The 5,671-nt window shown below is 39.1% G+C and overlaps 1 non-coding gene across 1 annotated transcript; it reads left to right on the forward strand.

The window, feature by feature from the left end:
* Positions 1-1,864: 1,864 nt before the first annotated feature.
* On the forward strand, positions 1,865-1,971 carry LOC149023106 (small nucleolar RNA R71). The gene has a single exon (XR_016172584.1). It is a non-coding gene; the product is annotated as a small nucleolar RNA R71 (small nucleolar RNA).
* The last annotated feature ends 3,700 nt before the right edge of the window (positions 1,972-5,671 follow it).

Genomic DNA, 5,671 nt, shown 5'->3' on the forward strand with positions numbered 1-5,671 from the left:
ATCAGTATGGGTTCAGCATGGTCTAATAGAAGTTTGAAGTGTATTTTTGATGGGTTGGTTGGGTTTGAGATGAAACCGGGTCGGGTGAGTGGTTTAATCGTTGTTGTAGCTTTGCTGCAGCTTTGCTATAGCAACAAACACAGAATGTAAGTTTCAACAGAGAATGTAATGTGTTAACAGAACATGCAAGACCCGTAGCTGAGGATCAAAACTTTGTAGTAGCATTGTGGCCACATCCCTACTACAAAGATAGTGAAATTTGCTGGATATTGAAACATGCTCTGTTCAGCAGTTTGATTTAATGATAAGTTTGGCAAAACACCCAATCACTCTCTTTTTGTTCCCCACACTCCCTGCACATCAAAATATACATGTTAGCAAATTATCTATCATTCATTTTTTTTTTTTTTTTTTATTTTTTATTCAACACCTAATGAACTAATAGCACACAATTAAACGAAAAATAATGAAATCTAAGTGACCTCCCTTCTTTTTAAGCCTCTTGAAGGTTGATTGAAGATTTGTCCCGCTCCAATGGTGCTCCCCAATAATGCTTGATCCACTGCATGCTCTAGTTCCCAAGGCCATTTAATGATTTCTTCTTGTGCACCTTCCATAATTGGACTCAAACTCCTCTGTTGCTTCATGTACCTGTTGCAACATTCCTCCAACCAAATTTTAAGCTTTAATACTGAAGGACTGATCCCGTTGATCTCTACTATATTCCATCCCATTGCTCTTCTACACTTCGTCAGCACGTCAAGTAGCATATCTTCTTGCTCCTTTGTTAGCAGTGCTGAAACAAAAACATGGAGTGTTTTGGCTGCATCCAAATGGGCATATTGAGAGTGTTTTGAAAGAGGTGTGAACTCTAACATAGGTGGCTCTTCAATTGATGGTTTAGGGGCTTTAGTTTCAAACTCAGATAATACAAGAGACTCAAATCTACTCCCACTCAATGCCTTAGCTGGTCTTGCCTCTAACAAATCCATATATCTACTTGCTTCATCATCCACTTGTTCAATTTCTATTGCCAATGAAAGCTCTAGTGGGTTTTTAATACACTCTGCCTCCAACTCTTCGGAAACCAACTCTTCAAGGACATCCACAACAAAGCACTCTTCTATTGCATCTGGAGATCTAGGATTTTCTGTACCACATGGCAATGATCCTTGAGAGCGATTACTTAAAGCACTAGCCACTTGTCCAACTTGATTCTCCAAATTTCTCAATGAAGATGCTTGACTTTGAATCATTGCATCATTCCTTGCCATATACTCCTTCAATAAAAGCTCTATTGATGAAGAGGGTTCCATAGGTTGAATGTTCACTTGCTGTTGAGCACTTGGAAGCGGATGAGGTCGAGGCAGGATGGAAGATGGGCTTGCATTCCGTCCTTGAGCATTCCAAGAGTAGTTAGGGTGCTGCCTCCAACCAAGATTATAGGTGTTGGCATATGGGTTATTGGCATTGCTGAAATTACCATCATAGTAAGCTAATTCTCGGGTTAGATGGACAGCTATCAAAGACATGCTCCCCACCACAATATGTACACGAGATTGCTGTATGTTGTTGAGTTTGTACAGCTGTAGGCAAGTTTACGGATTTTAACACACTAGTTAGGGATGACACTTGTGAAGTTAAAGTTGTCACTGCATCTAACTAATAAATCCCTGCCACTCTCTTATTTGCAGCACCTCTCTCAGCTGGCCATTGGTAGTTGTTGTTGGCCATTCTCTCCAAGATCTCATAAGCTTCATTGTAAGACTTTGCCAATATAGCCCCATTTGCTGATGCATCCACTATGGATCGAGTTTGTCCACTTAAACCATAGTAGAAAGTCTCCATTTGAATCCAATGAGGAATACCATGGTGAGGACATTTACGCAAGAGCTCCTTAAATCTTTCCCATGCCTCATACAAAGATTCACCATCCAACTGTTGAAAACCAGTGATATCATTTCTGAACTTGGCATTCTTTGATGCGGGAAAGTACTTCATCAAGAACTTCTCTATTAAATCATTCCATGTGGCTACTGATTGTGGAGGTAAGGAGTTCAACCATGCTCTTGCTTTATCCCGCAATGAGTAAGGGAATAGCTTCAATCTCAAAGCTTCTTCAGTTGCTCCCGGTATCTTGAAAGAGTCACTTACTTCCATGAAGAGTCTAAGATGGAGATGAGGATCTTCTGTTGGCATCCCACTGAACTGTCCTATAGTCTGAAGCATTTGGAACATCACAGGCTTAAGTTCAAAATGTAATGCTTGAATTTTTGGCCTTACTATACTTGGATTCAGTTCATGCAACCTTGGGACAACATATCCTCTAATGGCCCTATCTCTATCATCACCCTCAGCTGCCATATTATTCTCATTATTATTCAATCCATTTCTCACTGCTTCAGCCATTGTTTGACCTGCTGCTAAACCTCGCTACTTCTTCTAGCTCGAAATGTCCTTTCGATTTCAAGGTCAAAGGGTATCAACTCTTGATCAGGCAGCAGACTCATACAAGGGTAAAAGCACCTGAGAATAAAAGGAAACTAATATCAAAGTAAAGAAATTTTAGTAGATAACTAAAACTTACTTCTACACTAATTATTAAAGACAAAATTCCCCGGCAACGGCGCCAAAAACTTGTTGCTTGTATCTCAAGATATTACGCAAGTATACGTATCGCAATCAAGTAATAAATGATAAGTACAAAATCGATCCCACGGAGAATTATATCCTTAACTTTCAATGTAAAAGTAAAATTGATTTAAATGAAATTAACAAGGTTGATTGGTATTTGTCTAACTAATTAACCACTCAAATGACAGGTAAAGAAAACTAAGGAACTAAAATGTAGATTTGAGCAATGGAAGAAACTTAAATGAGTGACAAGTGTGTTAGGAATCAAGTTTCCCTTCCCCTGAATTTTATAACACAAATACTAAAGCAATACTACAACCCCAAGATAAATCAAGAACTTGGAATGAATGGCAATATGGTATTTTCCAATACACATAAGCTAGCATCCTAAATCAACATCAGCATATTCCTATGAAGAATTGAATTAAGAATGCAATTTAAACCCAATCCAATCAATGGTAATGTGAGGTAATTGGATATTCCTACCCAACCTACTAATTAACACAACCTAATTAAAGATGATGCTAACTCACACAATTCAACAAACACCTAGACTTCATTAATTTTCCAATTAATGAAATCATAACATTCATTCAAGAAAGATCATTCAAGAACTGAAATTAGTCAATATAACATGCTGAATTCATTAACAATAAAATGGATTGCAATAAAACTAAAGAACACATGATTAATTACATATCAAAATTCAGGTTTAGGTACTACTATCATCCCAACACAGCTAAGATTTAGCCCATAACAGAATTCAAATGCATAAAATCAAGTATAGTTGACATGAGACTAGAAAATAAGAAGATAGAGTTATAAAAACAAGAATAAACTAAGGCTTCAATGCTTCCACATGAGCTCCAGCTTTCTTCTTCAGCAAATCAGCAACTCCAGCAGCTCCTTGCTTCCACAAGAGCTCAAGCATTCGTTCTCTACCTCCTTCCTCTCAGCCAAGTCTCTCTTCCACCCTTGGTCGAATCTCTCCTCTTTTCCCTTGCCTCTCTTCTCTTTCTTCCATAAATGTCTTCAATCATTAGGTTAGATTCTGGCCATAGGATTAGAACTTTCCTCCTGAGATCAAGGGCTGAAAACCATCATGTATTTACAAGAATTTAGTTCACTTAAGTTAGCCCTTTTTGGTCAATTCCATTTGAATTGGATCTGAGAATATTCTGCTCCGTTGTTGTAGCAATGCAGCAACAACTCTACAACAAAGTTAGAGGACATGTTCTTCTATTATGAATCTTCACTTATATGTTCAAGAGAAAGAGAAACAGTCAAATTCATCCATAAAAAGAAGGGAAGTTCATGCAATGTGACAAAAATGAACTAAACAAAATGCAACATGTTGAGACTAAATAAGACAACACCTAATGAATACTATCACTAAAACAAAGACAAAATACTCCTAAATCAAGCCATCTCAAGTATAAAAGTTATAAATCTTAACTCTATTTCATAGAGTTATCCCCGGGGGGGGCCTGGGGCGGGGGGGGGGGGGGGGGGGGGGGGGGGGGGGGGGGGGGGGGGGGGGGGGGGGGGGGGGGGGGGGGGAAAAGAAAATAGGGTAAAAGAAGGCCCTAAAAACTGTTTGGGGGGTGGTGGTAAAATGAAGGGGGGGGGGGGGGGGGGGGGGGGGGGGGGGGGTGAAGTATGGTGGGGGGAGAATCATCACATAACCTAAAGGTTATCTCAGGAGTCCTCTACTAGTCCAAACTAGTAGAAATCTATTGCTCAACGGATCTAACTGTTAAGATCCAACGACTACCCAAAGAAGGCTCAAGTGCATCCAACGAAGGAGATTCGAAGGTACACTCTATATAAACCTCACTACCATACGAGGTGAGGGGATCGAAAACACACAATCTGAGACTTAGACTCAGATTCAGATACATACTGATAGACGTAAACTATCAGCGGCTTACGATCTAGATCACCTTTCCCAGTTCTTTATTCCTTAGCTCTGTGCTTCTAGCAGAGCCGTTTGTGATTAAGTTCATCAACTGACTTACCTTCGGAGGTGGACTCCCGACCCCCACGGTCGGGCCACATCTGACGCTTTCGTTTTGCAGGTCATCACGAGGAGATCTAAGGGCTGAGCAGATTTTGGACGCATCAATTACAAACCATCTCATGTGGGCATAGAAGATTTGGTGTGGTCACTAATCTAAATAGAGAATTATATATCATTTTTCTTGTTTTGTAGGGTTACTTAATTTAGTTTGATGATTTTTCTTTTAAGTCCTTGAATGTATGATCTTATGGATAAGTCTTGTACATATTTTGGGCAAGTAAACAAGCTGAAGACCTAAAAACTCTAGTGAGAAATAAAAAAACCAGCTCAATATTGCTTAGAAGCCTGTCTTTGGGAATTTAGATCGCACATACTCAAAGGGGAGAAGGGAGACAGATTGGTACCACACAATCAGTGGAGTTCTAAGTTTTAGAGATGAGACCTATACTGTGTATTTGGTGTGGAATTCTCCACTTTCTCACCCCTATAGGTAGCAGATATAGACATAACAAATCACACCACAACTTGGGTTGCAATCATAAATGCCAATATGACAATTTGTTTGAAAATTTTGTAAGAATCATAAGACCTAAGACTGTATTTGTGATCCCAAAGTAAAAGGAAATGATTTAGAGTTAATAACCCATACAATATAAGAGGCAGCAGAATCATGGGTTGCAACCACATTTTTACTCACCAACTTCACTTCTTTACACTCCATCCTCAACCCCAAAATAAAATATATAATAAGAATAAGGAACTAAAAATTATTGATATAGAAACAAGAAAACACATAGTTCCCTGTAAGGGAAACATAGAGAGTCCAACATGGACTCTCTTCAAAGCAAATCACAGGAAGCTTACACCTCAAACAAATCGTCTCAAAGAGTCCAATATGGAATCTGTGAAAGCAAAACACAGAAAGCTTGTGTCTCAACTAAACCACCTTGAGATTCAAATAAGGGTACGTTTCAACTCAAATAAATCACCTCAGCAGCGGGACATCTTCATGAGCTA

Source organism: Hakea prostrata, chromosome 3 (genome assembly GCF_041222555.1).
Source record: "Hakea prostrata isolate BN-2017 chromosome 3, UWA_Hpros_2, whole genome shotgun sequence".
Lineage (NCBI taxonomy): Eukaryota > Viridiplantae > Streptophyta > Magnoliopsida > Proteales > Proteaceae > Hakea > Hakea prostrata.